General features: G+C 37.6%; 1 pseudogene across 1 annotated transcript; it reads left to right on the forward strand.

Annotated features, from left to right (window-relative positions):
• The first annotated feature begins 444 nt into the window (after nucleotides 1-444).
• On the forward strand, nucleotides 445-7,153 carry LOC309628894 (R3H domain-containing protein 1 pseudogene; annotated as a pseudogene). The gene has a single exon. The product of its transcript is annotated as a R3H domain-containing protein 1 pseudogene (transcript).
• The last annotated feature ends 13,124 nt before the right edge of the window (nucleotides 7,154-20,277 follow it).

The following is a 20,277-nucleotide window of genomic DNA, read 5'->3' on the forward strand; positions in this document are numbered from 1 at the left end:
AGCCTCAAGTCCATTCTCTAGTAGGTCTGTGTCTTTATTCCCGTCTTGCCACTAGGTTCTTCATGACCTTTTTTTTTTTTTTTTCCTTAGATTCCCTAATTCCCTTTCGTAAGACTCTTAACTTGCACCCACCCAGCCCCTCCGTCGCCCTGCTGCGCCGCGCTCCAACCGCCTCCTCCTCCTCCTCCTCCTCCTCCTCAGTAACGCGGGCCCCTGAAAATATGATATATTTGATCCAAGACAGTCCATTTCAGTCCGGGAATCTACAGTGGTGACAAGGACATGGGACTCCTCCTGCCAGATTCCAAATTGGTCAAGACAATTGACATCCTGGCTGACAACTGTGAGAAAGAACCTTGGATTATATTTTATTTTTTCGGGACACCACAATTCCACATCCATAGGACACATCAGGCTTCAAGTTCCCTGTAGAATTCTAAAATAACCTTTGTTAATGAGGATGTCTGATACTGTTATGGTAAAAAATGAAACTGAAGCAATGAAGGATTTGGAGGCAGAAGTGAAAGATACAATCAGAGTTGTAAATCTTATCAAATCAGAAAACTATGGGAAGATTTTGGCAGAGAAGAATGAACATTGCATTGACAACAATATTGATTTGCAGGAGAAAATTCAGATCCAGGTAACACAATCATTTGAAAAAGAGGAGAAGCCCTCAAAAGAGGAAGCAGAAGAAGAAAAGGCCAGTGATAAGTTGCCCAGAAAAATGTTATCAAGAGATTGTAGGTCAAGAATACACTGATTCAACTGGCATAGGTCTACATGAATTTTTAGTAAACACATTAAAAAACAATCCCAGGGACAGTATGATGCCGTTGAAATCGGAACAAGAAATTTTAGATTTCATTGGTAATAATGAGTCTCCACGTAAAAAATTCCACCCAGTGACATCTTACCATAGGATGCTATTACACAGAGTCACTGCTTACTTTGGATTAGACCACAATGTTGATCAGAGAGGGAAGTCTGTCAGAGTAAACAAAACTAGCAATACAAGAATACCTGATCAGAAATTTAATGAACATATTAAGGATGATAAAGGTGAAGACTTTCAGAAACGATATATCCTCAAGAGAGATAACTCTACCTTTGACAAAGATGATAACCAGATGAGAATACGTTTGAAAGCTGACAGAAGAAGCAAATCTATAGAAGAAAGAGAAGAAGAGTACCAGAGAGCTAGAGACCAAGTATTTTCCCAAGATCCCCTGTGTTCCCAAGAGAATTATATTATTGACAAAAGAATCCAAGACGAGGATGCCAGTAGCACCCAGCAGAGGCACCAGATATTTAGAGTTAATAAAGATTCATCAGGGAGATCAACAAATAGCCATCAAAGCAGCAGTGAGAACGAGTTGAAGTACTCTGAATCACGACCCTGGAGCAGCACAGATTCAGACAGCTCTCTCTGAAACTTCAAGCCTGCTGTAAACCAAAGCCAGCCGCTTCAGGGGAATTTCAGTTCTGACAAGAGGTGATAGTTCTGGAAGCAGCAAAAGCATAGGCAGGCTTTCAAAAACAGGTCAGCCCTTCATAAACCCAGATGGGAGTCCAGTTGTGTATAATCCTCCTATGACTCAACAACCAGTTAGAACCCAAGGGCCTGGACCTCCACAGCCACCTCTGCCACCCCCATCACCTCAACAGCAAGCAGCTCAGCACATTTTCTCCCAGCAGGACAACCATGGGTCTCAGTGTAGCCGCCTGAGTCTTGCCCGCCAGCCATCGGCGGATGGCTCTGATCCTCTCGCCACCATGTTTCAGTCCTCTGTTGTTCTTCAGTACAGCAGTCTGGTTACATCACGACAGCAGCCCCACCACCACCACCGCCTCCTCTTCCTCCCCTACCACCTGGGCAGCAAGTCCCTACTGCTGGCTATTCTGCCTCTGGTCATCCTGTCAGCCAGCCTGTGCTCCAGCAGCAAGGATATATTCAGCAGCCCTCTCCACAGATGCCAGCCTGTTACTGTGCTCCAGGCCACGACCACTCCAGTCAACCTCAGTATCGCCCCGTCCCTTCTGTACATTACAATTCACATCTAAACCAGCCACTACCCCAGCCTGCCCAGTGGACAGGTTATCAAGTTATGCCCAACCAGCAGCAAAACTACCAGGGGACAGTTGGAGTTCAGCAACCCCAGAGTCAGAGCCTAGTTGGTGGCCAGCCCAACAGCATTGGAAATCAGATTCAAGGAGTGGTCATTGCCTATCCTTCAGTGCCATCATATCAGGTTTCACTGCCTCAAGGTTCTCAAGGAATTGCCCATCAGACTTATCAACAGCCTGCTACGTCCCCTAATCAGTCTAATCAAGGATCTATGCCTACAGCAGGAGTGCCAGTTTACTACAGCATCATTCCACCTGGCCAACCAAATAATTTAAGCTCCTCAGTAGGTTACTTGCAACATCCAGGATCAGAACAAGTACAGTTGCCTCGAACTACTTCCCCATGCAATTCCCAGCAGCTCCAAGGCCACCAGTGTGCAGCTGTGCCACCTCCACCACCTGGTGGTGGAATGGTGACGATGCAGCTCAGTGTACCAAACAATCCACAATCTCGTGCCCATTCACCCCCACGGTGGCAACAAAACAAATATTACGGTGATCACCAGAGAGGGCAGAAGTATGTGGAATTTAACAGTAGAGACAATATTGTTCAGGAGATGCCAGATACCCGTTACTTGTTCAGCCACTGCATTACAACCCTCCTGCTGTTCTGCACGGACACATTCCAGCCCAACAGGGTCAGCCTGGCAACAGGCATGGAAACCGAGGAAGCAAACAAGCTAAAAAAGCTGCATCCACCGACCTTGGTGCAGGAGAAGCAGTTGTTGGGAAGGTCTTGGAAATTACTGAACTACTAGATGGAATAACTCGTGTGGAAGCTGAGAAGCTTTGGGGGGAATTCTTTAAAATTGGCGCCAAGATCTGGTGGCTCTGGGACCCCCAGTCCCAGCCCCAGCTGCGTCGTCACCCCCTCTGCTGTAGCAGCGGGGACAGTACTGTCAACCCCGAAAGCTCTAAACCTAGTGACTTGGCCTCCACGTACACTGTCTTAGCCACATTCCCCTCCATCTCCACTGCACAGAATGCTCTGAAGAAACAAATTAACTCAGTCAACGAGTTTAAGCTGAGAACGAGCAAGAAGCACTCTGACTTTCACATTTTGAAAAGGGCAAGTTCTCAGTAACAGCCACTTTGGACCCATGGCCTTTGTGATTCCCCTGTCCTCGCCCATCTTTAACTGGCTTGGTATTTGGAGCTTCTGTTAACATGAGACTCCTAGGATGTGTGGTCGTGGCATTACAACTTCTGAAGACAGGCCAGTGATCCAGCAAAGGGGGGGAAAATACACATTTCATCCCAGATGACTGTAGGAATCCACATCGGAATGATACAGAGTTAGCAGCTTTTTCTGAGGAAATGCTGTTCAACTGCCTCCTAACTTTTATAGTTATTTTGTTTTATATTTCTGAATTCTTGTATCAGCTCTATTGTACAGCAAATTATTCTTCAAAATGATTACAACTAGTTGCAACCTGTATTTCTTTTTTTGCAGCCAGCACAGTGTGACCCAACATAGAATTTGGGGGAAAAAGAATGCAAGAGTGTAATAACCAAGTCACAACCATGTACTGTCTTTGGGGGGCTGGAGGGTAACTAAGGAGACCCCACAAATAGAAGACTACTCTTCCCCTGTATCTCTAGACACAGAAACAATTTCCAGAAAATATAGAACTCCCTCATAGGGTCTTTTCCTTATTCACTTAGGTCGTATAAACATTAAGCGTAAAGTAAATTATGTTCTTAACACCTCTTAATCAAACCACTTGGGTTCAAAGGGGAATAGGAATCAGTCTAGGCAGGAAAATAGTTCCTTTTTTTTTTTTTTTAAGTCTCCCTCCAATAATTAAATGCCACTTATTTTCATTCCCTTCCTTGTGGATTTTTTTGTCACCTGAGGAAATGCATTTGATGAATGCTGGAAACTTCTTAAGTGGTTTAAAATGTGTTTTCATTGTTTGCAGCAGATCACTGGACATCAAAGATTCATTGCACTTATGAACAAGGAACCTGTTTTTCAATTTACAAGGCTGTACAATGTGTGCTGATGCAAGCCTTTTTCAGTTCAAGAGAATAAATGTTTACAAATATATACCCACTTTGTCTTTTGTAAATTAAAATCATGTTTTTAAATGAGAAAATAAAAAGATAAAATAAGCCCAATGCAATGCACTTTATTTTAACTAGGTTTAGTGATTGTCCAAAAAGTAATTCTCAAATTAGAAAAATTATGCTTCATGTATATCAGGAGTACTATCTTCCTGTTTACAACAAGGTTTCTTTTTTTTTTCTTTATTTTTTTTCGCTGCCCCGTGCAGCATGTGGGCTCCTACTTCCCCGACCAGGGATCGAACCCATGCCCCCTGCATTGGAAGCGCGGAGTGCTAACCACTGGACTGCCAGGGAAGTCCCTACAACAAGGTTTTATTCACCTTGATTTTTATAATTACTCCAATACAATATCTGTAATACCTTCTCATATTAGAATGATAAATAATTATTTGTGGTAATCTAAATTTTACTTATGATATTAAGTTCAATTTAATGACTTATTTCTAAATATTTGGAGGAAAAACATTTTATTTTATCCTCTATTAGAAGAATATCAACTGTTTCTAAAAGCAACTGTCAGTTTTACTGTATTTACTATGGCAACAAGCTTAGTTATTATGTGTGTATGATTTATTTTCAGCAGATGTATAATTATTCCTAAAACAAGCAGATATATACTCTTACAGAATTAACTTTTTAAATTTGAAGTTGTAAAGCACGGTAGTTCTAAATCATAGAACATAAAACCCTTAAAACTTCCACTTTTCATCCCTGACTTATAAATAATATTTAGCACTTCTGACAAAAAGAATCTTATAACAGAATTCACTTACTGGAATAAAGCAGTCCAATAGATAATATGCTTGCCACCTAATTTTTCTCCTTTACCTTTGGTACCAGAAAGACTTAGTACTTACGATGGCCAGGACACCACAGTCCCTTTAATGCTCAAAGCAGTAAATGCTTCCAAATTAAGTTTTCATCTTGATTGTAACTACCTGACTCTTTGTTAGACCTCCAGAGCTATTCATTTTGCTATTTTGCAGTATAATCATTATACAACCACACAATGCTCCCTACGAGTCTTGTCATTAGGGTGATATAAATTTGTTCCTCTACTCCTGAACTTCCAACAAGGTGACAGTCCTCTGTTAATGGAAGCCTTGCAAATACCAAGGAGAGAAATATGGCAGTATCACAAACTGTTATCCCAATCTGGGGAGGCAAAAGTGTATTCATAGCTTAGTGATAGAATAATTCTAATTTTCAAAGTGAAAAATCAAGGAAATAAAGTTTTCCTTCACTAAATTTGACTGCTTTTTATAAAATAACTTTGTTGCATGATTATACCAAAACTCTCCTTTTTTTACTCTGCCTTATCATACATACGTGCCTATCACTGCTGATATTATCCTAAATCTTCTAGGAAGATGGGAAAGCCAATAGGATTCTAATTTTAAAACTGGCTAAACTTCAGATATATTTGTACTACCCTGAACAAAAGATTCTCCTCTGGCTTTATGTTCTTCCCCATGTGGGGTCCACAGACTCTCCTTTTCGGAGATAGTGATGACTTTCCTATTAATTGAGAGACATCAAATCAGTCTCAGAATCTGTTATAAGCAGATATAGGTTATGACTGCAAGAGACTGAAGCATACAGTTAGTCTTATTATCAATGTGTATGTAGTATCTTTTCTGTAACATCTGCTCAAGCAACCACTTCATGAGCTATAATCTGGATAACTGTTCTTTGTCCTTCTGTAAGACCAGACAAAATTAGCTCTTGAACCATGATGGAAAAAGCCTTATTATGTCTTACTGACCACTGTAACTATAGTCAGACTATAAGGAATATCACTGGATTCACATATTCCCTTCTCAAAAAAGAATATATTGCTTATATATATATATATCTTCTGCCTTTTATATGATGAAAAATATCATGGAAAAAACAGATTATTCAGTTATAATCCCTATATCTGGTTCTTCAAGCTCTTCACGTAAGGATTGGTAGCTTTTCTCTTGACATAATCTACGCATGCTTAGCTCCTTGTTTAGCAGTGGGTGACAAAAGTCTGGAGATAATCCTATTCCTACAATGCTCAAACATATGATCTCCAGAGTTTTATATCCTGCTCGGTAGCTGGTCTCTGACTAAAAGTCACAAAAGCAATCATGCAGTAGAAAAATTAGAAGACATAGTACATGTTGAAACTCAAATAATTATCAATGTGATAAGTAACAACTAAAACAAGAGTAGGGTGGATGGATCATGGAAATAAATAGTATATTCTGTAACCCCTGTAGAAAATTACTAAAAGGGAATATGAGAATTAAGAACAGAGCCCAATAGAATAGCTTCTAGACTCATATCTTTTCCATATTAAGGAGGCCATACAAGTTAATTTTCAGTAAGATAATGTTAAAATAAATATTGTCGTGTTATTTGTACGTGATTTCTAACGGTTCTATTAATATTGTTTTGCTTATAATTTATAAGTGAAACAGCATGAGATATAACAATTAACTAGACCCATCTGCATTTAAATATATTTAACTTTTATGGGTTTTTTGCTGAGTAACCTTTTTTAAGAGCTATAATATTGACTTTTTCTCCCAATTCCAGTTCTCCTTAAAAAATTTAAATATCTAAAAAATAACATGTTTTGATTTCTCTTCTATATTTTAGAATTAAATTGACCTTGAACCTCAAGATGGCGGAAGAGTAAGACTTGGAGATCACCTTCCTCTCCACAAATACATCAGAAATACATCTACATGAGGAACAGCTCCTACAGAACACCTACTGGACGCTGGCAGAAGACCTCAGACCTCCCAAAAGGCAAGAAACTCCCCACGTACTTGGGTAGGGCAAAAGAAAAAAGAAAAAACAGAGACAAAAGAATAGGGACGGGACCTGCACCAGTGGGAGGGAGCTGTGAGGGAGGAAAGGTTTCCACGCACTAGGAAGCCCCTTCGTGGGCGGAGACTGCGGGTGGCAGAGGGGGGAAGCTTCAGAGCCACGGAGGAGAGCACAGCCACAGGGGTGTGGAGGGCAAAGTGGAGAGATTCCCGCACAGAGGATCGGTGCCGAGTAGCACTCACCAACCCGGAGAGGCTTGTCTGCTTCCCCGCCGGGGCGGGCGGGGCTGGGAGCTGAGGCTCGGGCTTCGGAGGTCGATCGCAGGGAGAGGACTGGGGTTGGCTGCGTGAACACAGCCTGAGGGGGGCTATTGTGCCACAGCTAGCTGGAAGGGAGTCCAGGAAAAAGTCCGGAGCTGCCGAAGAGGCAAGAGGCTTTTTCTTGCCTCTTTGTTTCCTGGTGCACGAGGAGAGGGGATCAACAGTGCAGCTTAAAGGAGCTCCAGAGACAGGCACGAGCCACGGTTATCAGCGCGGACCCCAGAGATGGGCAGGAGATGCTAAGGCTGCTGCAGCCACCAAGAAGCCTGTGTGCGAGCACAGGTCACTCTCCACACCGCCCCTCCCGGGAGCCTGTGCAGCCCACCACTGCCAGGGTCCCGTGATCCAAGGACAACTTCTCCAGGAGAACGCATGGTGCGCCACAGGCTGGTGCAACGTCACGCCGGCCTCTGCCGCCGCAGGCTCGCCCCGCATCCGTACCCCTCCCTCCCCCCTGCCTGAGTGAGCCAGAGCCCCCGAATCAACTGCTCCTTTAACCCCGTCCTGTCTAAGCAAAGAACAGACACTCTCAGGTGACCTACACACAAAGGCAGGGCCAAATCCAAAGCTGAACCCCGGGAGCTGTGCAAACAAAGAAGAAAAAGGGAAATCTCTCCCAGCAGCCTCAGGAGCAGCGGATTAAATATCCTCAATCAACTTGATGTACCTGCATCTGTGGAATACCTGAATAGACAACGAATCATCCCAAATTGAGGGGGTGGACTTTGGGAGCAACGATATATATTTTTTTTTCCTTTTTCTCTTTTTGTGAGTGTATGTGTATACTTCTGTGTGTGATTTTTGTCTGTATAGCTTTTCTTTTACCACTTGTCCTAGGGCTCTGTCTGTCCGTTTTTTTTTTAGTATAGTTTTTAGAGCCTGTTATCATTGGTGGATTTGTTTTTGGGTTTGGTTGCTCTTTTCTTTCTTTCTTTTTTTTTTTAATACTTAATTTTTTTATTTTTAATAATTATTTTTTATTTCAATAACTTTATTTCCTTTCTTTCCTTCTTTCTTCTTTCTTTCTTTCTTTCTTCTTTCTTTCTTTCTTTCTTCCTTCCTTCCTTCCTTCCTTTCTTTCTTTCTTTCTTCCTTCCTTTCTTTCTTCCTTCTTTCTTTCTTTCCTTTTCTCCTTTTATTCTGAGCCATGTGGATGACAGGATCTTGGTGCTCCAGCTGGGTGTCAGGCCTGTGCATCTGAGGTGGGAGAGCTGAGTTCAGAATACTGGTCCACCAGAGGCCTCCCAGCTCCACATAATATCAAATGGCAAAAATCTCCCAGAGTTCTCCATCTCAACGCCAAGACCCAGCTCCACTCAATGACCAACAAACTACAATGATGTACACCCTATGCCAAACAACAAGCAAGACAGGAACACAACCCCACCCGTTAGCAGACAGGCTGCCTAAAATCATAATAAGGTCATACACACCCCAAAACACACCACCAAACGTGGACCTGCCCACCAGAAAGACAAGATCCAGCCTCATCCACCAGAACACAGACACTAGTCCCCTCCACCAGGAAGCCTACACAACCCACTGAACCAAACTTACCCACTGGGGGCAGACACCAAAAACAACGGGAACTATGAACCTGCAACCTGCAAAAAGGAGACCTCAGACACAGTAAGTTAAGCAAAGTGAGAAGACAGAGAACCACACAGCAGATGAAGGAGCAAGGTAAAAACCAACCAGACCAAACAAATGAAGAGGAAATAGGCAGTTTACTTGAAAAAGAATTCAGAATAATGCTAGTAAAGATGATCCAAAATCTTGGAAATAGAATGGAGAAAATACAAGAAACGTTTCACCTAGACCTAGGACCTAGAAGAACTAAAGAGCAAACAAACAATGATGAACAACACAATAAATGAAATTTAAAATTCTTTAGAAGGAATCAGTAACAGAATAACTGAGGCAGAAGAACGGATAAGTGACCTGGAAGATAAAAGAGTGGAAATAACTACTGCAGAGCAGAATAAAGAAAAAAGAATGAAAAGAATTGAGGACAGTCTCAGAGACCTCTGGGACAACACTAAACACACCAACATTCGAATTATATGGGTCCCAGAAGAAGAAGAGAAAAAGAAAGGGACTGAGAAAATATTTGAAGAGATTATAGTTGAAAAGTTCCCTAATATGGGAAAGGAAATCGTTAATTAAGTTCAGGAAGTGCAGAGAGTCCCATACAGGATAAATCCAAGGAGAAACATGCCAAGTCATATATTGATCAAACTATCAAAAATTAAATACAAAGAAAAAATATTAAAAGCAGCAAGAGAAAAACAACAAATAACATACACAGGAATCCCCATAAGGTTACTAGCTGATATGTCAGAAGAAACTGCAAGCCATAAGGGAGTGGCAGGACATATTTAAAGTGATGAAAGGGAAAAACTTACAGCCAAGATTACTCTACCCAGCAAAGATCTCATTCAGACTTGACAGAGAAATTAAAACCTTTACAGAAAAACAAAACCTTAGAGAATTCAGCACCACCAAACCAGCTTTACAACAAATGCTAAAGGAACTTCTCTAGTCAGGAAACACAAGAGAAGGAAAAAACCTACAATTACAAACCCCCCAAATTTAGAAAATGGTAATAGGAACAAACATATCAATAATTACCTTAAATGTAAGTGGATTAAATGCTCCAACCAAAAGACATAGACTGGCTGAATGGATTAAAAAAACAAGACCTCTACATATACTGTCTACAAGAGACCCACTTGAGACCTATGGACACATACAGACTGAGAGTGAGGGGATGGAAAAAGATACTCCATGCAAATGGAAATCAAAAGAAAGCTGGAGTAGCAATTCTCATATCAGACAAAATAGATTTTAAAACAAAGACTATTACATGAGACAAAGAAGGACACGACATAATGATCAAGGGATTAATCCAAGAAGAAGATATAACAATTGTAAATATTTATGCAGCCAACATAGGAGCACCTCAATACATAAGGCAAATACTAACAGCCTTAAAAGGGGAAATCGACAGTAATACAATCATAGTAGGGGACTTTAACACCCCACGTTCACCAATGGACAGATCATCCAAAATGTAAATAAATAAGGAAACATAAGCTTTAAATGATACATTAAACAAGATGGATTTAATTGATATTTATAGGACATTCCATCCAAAAACAACAGAACACACTTTCTTCTCAAGTGCTCATTGAACACTCTCAAGAATATATCATATCATAGGTCACAAATCAAGCCTTGATAAATTTAAGAAAATTGAAATCATATCAAATATATTTTCTGACCACAGCACTGTGAGACTAGATATCAATTACAGGAAAAAAATCTGTAAAAAATACAAACACATGTAGGCTAACAATACACTACTTAATAACCAAGAGATCACTGAAGAAATCAAAGAGGAAATCAAAAAATACCTAGAAACAAATGACAAGGAAAACACTATGACCCAAAACCTATGGGATACAAAAAAACCAGTTCTAAGAGGGAAGTTTATAGCAATACAATCCTACCTTAAGAAACAAGAAACATCTCAAATAAACAAACTAACCTTACATCTATAGCAATTAGAGAAAGAAGAACAAAAAAACCACAAAGTTAGCAGAAGGAAACAAATCATAAAGAGCAGATCAGAAATAAATGAAAAAGAAATGAAGGAAACAATGGCAAAGATCAATAAAACTAAAAGCTGGTTCTTTGAGAAGATAAACAAAATTGATAAACCATTAGCCAGGCTCATCAAGAAAAAAAGAGAGAAGACTCAAATCAATACAATTAGAAATGAAAAAGGAGAAGTAACAACTGACACTGCACAAATGCAAAGGATCCTGAGAGACTGCTACAAGCAACACTATGCCAATAAAATGGACAACCTGGAAGAAATGGACAAATTCTTAGAAAAGCACAACCTTCTCAGACTGAACAAGGAAGAAATAAAAAATATAAGCAGACCAATCAGAAGCACTGAAATTGAAACTGTGATTAAAAATCTTCCAACAAACAAAAGCCCATGACCAGATGGCTTCACAGGTGAATTCTATCAAACATTTAGAAAAGTGCTAACAACTATCCTTCTCAAACTCTTCCAAAATATAGCAGAGGCAGAAACACTCCTCAACTCATTCTACGAGACTACTAACACCCTGATACCAAAACCAGACAAAGATGTCACAAAGAAGGAATACTATAGACCAATATCACTGATGAAAATAGATGCAAAAATCCTCAACAAAATACTAGCAAGCAGAATCCAACAGCACATTAAAAGGATCATGCACCATGATCAAGTGGGGTTTATCTCAGGAATGCAAGGATTCTTCAATATATGCAAATCAGTCAATGTGATACACCATATTAACAAATTGAAGAATAAAAACCATATGATCATCTCAATAGACACAGAAAAAGCTTTCGATAAAATTCAACACCCATTTATGATAAAAACCCTCGAGAAAGTAGGCATAGAGGGAACGTAACTCAACATAATAAAGGCCATACATGACAAACCCTCAGACAACATCGTCCTCAATGGTGAAAAACTGAAACCATTTGCACTAAGGTCAGGAACAAGACAAGGTTGCCCACTCTCACCACTATTATTCAACATTGTTTTGGAAGTCTTAGCCACAGCAATCAGAGAAGAAAAAGTAATAAAAGGAATCCAAATCGGAAAAGAAGATGTAAAGCTGTCACTGTTTGCAAACGACATGATACTATATGTAGGGAATCCTAAAGATGCTACCAGAAAACTACTAGAGCTAATCAATGAATTTGGTAACATAGCAGGATACAAAATTAATGCACAGAAATCTCTTGCATTCCTATACACGAATGATGAAAAATCTGAAAGTGAAATTAAGGAAACACTCCCATTTACCACTGCAACAAAAAGAATAAAATACCTAGGAATAAAACTACCTAAGGAGACAAAAGACTTGTATGCAGAAAACTATGACACTGATGAAAGAAATTAAAGATGTTACAAATAGATGGAGAGATATACCATGTTCTTGGATTTGAAGAATCAACATTGTGAAAGTGACTCTATTACCCAAAGCAATCTACAGATTCAATGCAATCCCTATCAAACTACCACTGGCATTTTTCGCAGAACTAGACCAAAAACTTTCACAATTTGTATGGAAACACAAAAGACCCCAAATAGCCAAAGCAATCTTGAGAAGGAAAAACGGAGCTGGAGGAATCTGGCTCCCTGACTTCAGACTCTACTACAAAGCTACAGTAATCAAGACAGTATGGTACTCGCACAAAAACAGAAATATAGATCAATGGAACAGGACAGAAAGCCCAGAGATAAACCTATGCACATATGGTCACCTTATTTTTGATAAAGGAGGCAAGAATATACAATTGAGAAAAGACAGCCTCTTCAATACGTGGTGCTGGGAAAACTGGACAGCTACATGTAAAAGAATGAAATTAGATCACTCCCTAACACCATACACAAAAATAAACTCAAAATGGGTTAAAGACCTAACTGTAAGGCCAGAAACTATCAAACTCTTAGAGGAAAACATAAGCAGAACACTCTATGACATAAATCACAGCAAGATCCTTTTTGACCCAGCTCCTAGAGAAATGGAAATAAAAATAAAAATAAACATATGGGACCTAGTGAAACTTAAAAGGTTTTGCACAGCAAAGGAAACCATAAACAAGACAAAAAGACAACCCTCAAAATGGGAGAAAATATTTGCAAATGAAGCAACTGACAAAGGATTAATCTCCAAAATTTACAAGCAGCTCATGCAGCTCAATATCAAAAAAAAAAAACAACAAAAAAAAACCCAATCCAAAAATGGGTAGAGACCTAAATAGACATTTCTCCAAAGAAGATATACAGATCATCAACAAACTCATGAAAGAATGCTCAACATCATTAATCATTAGAGAAATGAAAATCAAAACTACAATGCGATATCACCTCACACCAGTCAGAATGGCCATCATCAAAAAAATCTACCAAGAATAAATGCTGGAGAGGGTGTGGAGAAAAGGGAAACCTCTTGCACTGTTCGTGGGAATGTAAATTGATACAGTCACTATGGAGGTTCCTTAAAAAACTAAAAATAGAACTACCATACGACCCAGCAATCCCACTACTGGGCATATACCCTGAGAAAACCATAATTCAAGAAGAGTCATGTACCAAAATGTTCATTGCAGCTCTATTTACAATAGCCGGGACATGGAAGCAACCTAAGTGCCCATCAACAGATGAATGTAGAAAGAAGATGTGGTACATATATACAATGGAATATGACTCAGCCATAAAAAGAAATGAAATTGAGTTATTTGTAGTGAGGTAGATGGACCTAGAGTCTGTCATACAGAGTGAAGTAAGTCAGAAAGAGAAAAACAAATACCATATGCTAACACATATATATGGAATCTAAAAAAAAAAAAGGTCATGAAGAACCTAGGGGCAGGACGGGAATAAAGACGCAGACCTACTAGAGAATGGACTTGAGGACATGGGGAGGGGGAAGGGTAAGCTGGGACAAAGTGAGAGAATAGCATGGACATATATACACTACCAAAAGTAAAACCAATAGCTAGTGGGAAGCAGCCGCATAGCACAGGGAGATCAGCTCGGTGCTTTGTGACCACCTAGAGGGGTGGGATAGGGAGGGTGGGAGGGAGGGAGACGCAAGAGGGAAGAGATATGAGGATATATGTATATGTATAGCTGATTAAATTTGTTATAAAGCAGAAACTAACACACCATTGTAAAGCAATTTTACTCCAATAAAGATGTAAAAAAAATAATAAATTAAATTAAATTAAATTGAATTCTCCTAGGTATGACTCCTTAAATAGAAACAACAGAACTTTTCCTCAATATGAAACATTCAATCTGAAGTTCAAAGTCTACGGCTTTTTTTCTTCTCATCCTTCTGTCTGAGATGGCATTATAAGATCAGGCAGATGTGTCTGGTCTTTGGAAAGTCAACAAATTTACAAACTTACATCACCAGAGCTAAACACAAGGTTATTTATAATTCTTATCTCTCCTCACCTCACTGCACAATCAAGCACTGAAAAAATCTTATCCTCATCTTATCATCAAATTTTACCTTCCATTCTGCATCTCCTGGCAGCACATGCTTACACAGTCTGAATACCTGTCAAATCAGCAAGCTATCTCTCCCAAGTTATTTTTGGGTGCTACCCATGGTAGCACATGAAAATATGGTCACTGTCTTCTCTCCTTAGGGAAATACCAGAAACTCAGTAGTGCTTCCTCAGAGGGAGGAATTGCCACTCTGTCACAATTACATGCCACACAGCCATACTTCTTCTATTGATTCCAAACCATAGCGATGTGAGGAAGGTCTGGGAGGCTGCCTTTGTCCAGAATTCCAGAAAAGAAATAGGATAACAAGTCTCCTCAGTCCCCAAATCCCCAAACTTCCTAAAGAGTTACTTAACACCTTTGTGGATTTTAATCCAAGGATTGGGGTAGGAATTGTATGTCTATTTCACAATGATCTTCACCAGGATCTTTTCCACTTACCTTCCAACTCTTTCTGGTCTCAAAGCTTTGAGACTCTTTATACAGTTCTGGACCAGTTTTTATGGATTTTTCTGTTTGTCTATCTTTTCAAGTGCACGTGTGTATGTGTGTGTGTTTGGGGGAATAGTAGAGAATGAAAAGTAAAACTGCCAGATTCTGCTTCTTCATACATATTTATTTATAACCTATATTATACATGGGATTACAGACAGATTTATTTACTTATTTATTTACTTTAAAAGCAAAACAAAAGTTATCATTTCCTCTGTTTTCCCATGACAGTTAGAATCTGACATATTTCAATGGGTGATTTATATCTCTTCTCCCAAGCTAGAGAATGACCTTAGCCCATGTTTTGAAAAAAACTATAATCTCTTTAATGCACACCCAGCAATATTTTTATTGTGTCCACCAATACCTACAGAGCAAGGTGAGTGCCTTATGGTATCATGCTTTCTGACCAGTACTTATCTTTTCACCTAACTTCCTGCATATCTGTGTTTCAGTCCCCTAATATATTTATAGTAATTAGTCTATATGTGTGTGTTTGTGTGTTGTGTTTAGAGTTACCCTGCAGTTGGCTTAATAAACACGTTCACATGCACACACCATGGACTAGAGAAGTGGCACCTAAATCTTTTGTATCACTGACACCTTTTGAGATTTTTAAATCACTATAGGAATTAGGTATTTTTGGAGGAATTAATGTACAAGAAGCCAAAAATTATTATAATTTAATTGATGACTCATTATAGCAATATCTTTCAGTTTTTATAAATATTCTACAGATATTGCACTCTTTATTTGATCACTTCAATATTAAGTCACTACTAGAATTGAATGGTTTACTGCCTTGATAACACATTCCAACATGTGCTCATGATGCATTGCTATTGCACACATACTAAAGAGACCTGGTTATTATTTGGAGCCAGCTTCTGGTGATTATGAACCTCTAGACTCATACTTGGAACAATTTTAAAATATCACTACAAATGCACGTCTTGGTTTCCTCAGTTTAATATTCTGTTTTTCAGATGTCACCATAATAGTAAAAGCTGTTGGACGCCAGGGAATTGTTTTGATATGTGAGTGAACTTTAGCACCAACTGAGAATATTCACATCATGCAAAGACTTCATAATTTTCTACTTCATCTAGAGCAGTGATAAATTTGTACAAATAAAAAAATGAGGAAACTTACCTGTATAATTGTTAGGGCTTTTGTTTTTATTTATTATCTAATGTCTCATGTCACATTTACTACAACAATAAAAGTATAGATATAATCTAAGAATAAAGGACACATCTGTGAACTAAATGTATAGCTTTTTAAAATATATGCCAAATTTTATTTTACCTTTTATTTTTATACAATTTTTAAAGGTCACAGTCCATTTACAGTTATTATAAAAAATTGGCGATATTCCCCACGTTGTTCAATACAACCTTGTAGCCTATCTCACACCCAATAGTTTGTACCTCCACCTGCCCCACCCCTATATTGCCCCTCCTCCCCACTGGTAACCACTAGTTTATTCTCTATATCAGTCAGTCCGTTTCTTTTTTGTTATATTCACTAGTTTGTTGTATTTTTTAGCTTCCACATATAAGTGATATCATACAGTATTTGTTTTCTCTTCCTGACTTCTTTCACTCAGCATAATACCAACCATCCATGTTGCTGCAAATTTAACAAATGGAAGAATAAAAATCATATGATCATCTCAATAGATGCAGAAAAAATTTTAATAAAATTCAACATCCATTTATGATAAAAATTCTCCTGTAAGCAGCATAGAGGGAACATACTTCAACATAATAAAGGCCATATATGACAAACACACAGCTAACATCATACTCAATGCTGAAAATTTGAAAGCATTTCCTCTAAGATCAGGAAAAAGACAAAGATGCCCACTCTTTCCACTTTCACTCAACATAGTTTTGGAAGTCCTAGCCACAGCAATCAGAGAAGAAAAAGAAATAAAAGGAATCCAAATTGGAAAGGAAAAAGTCAAACTGTCACTGTTTGCAGATGACATGATACTACACATCAATGGATACAGTAAAGTTGCAGGATACAAAATTAATGTACAGAAATATGTTGCATTTCTATTCACTAACAACAAACTATCAGAAAGAAATTAAGGAAACAATCCCATTTACCATTGCTTCAAAAAGAATAAAATACCTAGGAATAAACCTACCTATGGAGACAAAAGACCCGTACTCCAAAAACTATAAGACACTGATGAAACAAATATATAGATTTAAAAATAGTATTATAAAAATCTACTATTATGTGGTGTTTTTTCTCATTTGGGGAGAGGACTAGTATAAGATTATCTCTAAGACATTATTTTATGTTAAATCTTAGGGCACACAAATAGGCCACCTGATCTTAAAATGTTTTACTAGAAAACGAGGAACAAATACAATTTAAAAAATCTATAAGCATGAATAACAAAGCAAAGATCACAGTAATTGGACCGATAGAATTTTAGTAAAAGTTAAATGGGCTATTTAAAAACCTACAAGTTATTTTTACCATTTATCATGGATGGAAATATACAAAACAAAATCTATAATAGTATTCTGCTCTCCATCCAACGTGACACTTTAATTGGAAAGCAGTGTCTCTTTTTAACTGTATATAAATGACCCAATAAGATTTAATATATGTATAGTAACAATAAGAAAAGAATTTGAAAAAGAATAGATACATGTTTATGTATAGCTGAATCACTTTGCTGTACACCTAAAACTAACACAATGTTGTTAACCAACTATACGCCAATATAAAAATTAAAATAAAACTGAAAAGAAATGGAAACATAAAAAAATACATGACAGTAGAAATAATATAATGGTTATTAAAAAGGAAAAAAAAGAGAAACAAATGGGCTTTTGAGGTTTATAATCCATGTCATACTCATGTATCGTCTAGTTATATTCAACAAATCAATATAGTTTTCATTCATAATAATTAGATTTATCAAGAATTTAAAATGTAATCTTAAGCTATGGATGCTATTATGTCTTATCTGTTTTCTATTTGAGATAATGAAGGTAGAGCCTTCATTATAATGGATCAGTAAGCTTTCATGGTCTGTTAATGTAAGAGATAATTCAGTCTTGGTATGTTAACAGCTGAAGCTAGAGTAGGGTGCTCTGTTTATGTTTATGAACAATTGTTCATGAGCAATGGTATTTTAAATGCTCCATTCAGACAGCTCTCTAGCCAGCCAGTGGTAACACATTACAATCTCAACTGGTATTATTTGAGTTTTGAGAATTGTTAACAAGCAATAGTTAACAACATATCTCAGCAACATAGGTAAGATCTTCAGGTAATCTAAGATGAAAATTTGAAATAAAAACACGGAAAGAAAACATAAAAATGAAAACAGGACAAAAAAATGTTACAAATAAAGTAGTGCAAAATAATAGTAAACACTCTGAGTTTTTTTCCTTGATCACTATTTCCAAGAACTTTACATATAATCCCTTTCTTGTAATAAACTTTGGCTTAGGTTACATTATTATCCACATTTACAAAGTCATGCTAGTAGTAAGTGACAGTACCAGGACTTCAACCCAAGTAGCCTGGTGTCAAAGATGGTGCTTTAAACTATGACACTAAATTGCTTCTTTGTGTCATGTTTCTAGGATTATATGTGAAATATTCACATAGTTAATCAGTTCAATATATGTTAAGTAGAGTTAGTGCAAATTTCTGTTTTATTTAACGCTCTGTGAAAAAGAAATATGTAAGTGTTAATTATTAAGCCAGCAGTTATTACGTAGCTTTGGAAACTGAAGCAATGTAAAACACAGATTTTCTAGGTCATGTATTTTACACGTTAAGTTGTTTTAACAAGATATCTTAAAGAATATCCTTAAGGATATTTCATTAGATAAGATTTGGTAATTTATTCCAATATAAATAAACATAATTTACTCTTTAGGTGCCATTATCAGTCAATGCATATATTATGAATGATCTATAATTTTAATGTATTTTATGAGCAATAATATATTGAGAATATTCTATGTGTATGACTATTAAATTCTAAACACACTAAGAATGTGCAAATTGATAAGAGCAATGAAGAATAATTGTCAGTAGGAATTTTCAAAGTAAAAATATGTGTAATTTATTGCCTAAAACTGCATGATTACATGAGTGTCTGAAAAGGTAGATAGTTGCTTACTTATAAAGTTTAAAGCCATAGGGCCATGAAGTTTACAATGTTCTAATTTACATTATTATAACATTAATGTATCAAAAGGCCAAAGACACATTTTGATGTATCTTTGAAAGTGTATGCACTTCAGAATCATTTAATATGGAAGAAGAATTACACATTGCTAAACTGTGAAACATTATTCTGCAATAAACAAAATATAGTTCCAAGTCTCCCTCTCAGTAATCCCCATCCACAATAATATACTTCCTCTTTAACTCACCTTTATTATTGACCCTAACTTTATTCATTTCCAGTTTCACCTAACTCCACATTCAGCAGGAAGACCTCTGACTAGCAATATCACATCCTGTAGGAATTTGGGCCAAAAGAAAACAAAAGAGGGGTGGCCTAAGAGATATCTGGATTTTATTTTTAGTCATAAATCTTTTCTCTCTACTCCATTGAACCAACTTAATATTTCTTTAACAATAACAAGAATAACAGAAACAACAACAATGAAAACTAGATCCTTACTCTATCTACAATTTCCCCTTTCTTCTTTGCCTTTTTGAAAAGCCATCCTGTTGTAAGGACCTTTGCTCCAAATGATGGAACTGTAAACAAACTGTTAACAGATTACACTTGTTTAAGCAAAACGGAGGCTTAGAGGAATTGATAAACAGAAGTAGTTATTGGATGTCAGTACATATAAGAGAATATTCCAAGCTTCATGAAATGTCAACCTTGCATATAAGTTACATAAACATAAATGCTTACATTTTAGGATAATAAGTGTGGTGGGACAAGACATATCATGAAAAAACTGCATATATATACACATATACACACACATATATTCATGCCATGCATATATCTTCTGAGCAAATTTTAAATGCAACTTAGAATGTGTTACATACAATCTCTAAACTCCTGTTTTATTAGAATTTGACTATTGATTTCTAACCATAGAAAATTTTCTGATTCAGAACATCAATGTTCTTTATGTCTGCCAAAGTTGGAACTGTAGTATCTCTGAGAACTGCTACTCTGTTGATGTCATCACCTATGTGATCTGACTGGCAGCAAAATCTAGTTAACTAATATCAAGAAATGGAAAGCCCCAGAAAAACAGATAGTGAGACACAGTATCTTTGTTTTAAGAACTAGAATGTGTCAAGAATGGTTTCCCCACTCCATCAGCAAACTTGAAATGTGGTGATATTGAC

Source organism: Balaenoptera borealis (genome assembly GCF_965194805.1).
Source record: "Balaenoptera borealis genome assembly, chromosome: 5".
Lineage (NCBI taxonomy): Eukaryota > Metazoa > Chordata > Mammalia > Artiodactyla > Balaenopteridae > Balaenoptera > Balaenoptera borealis.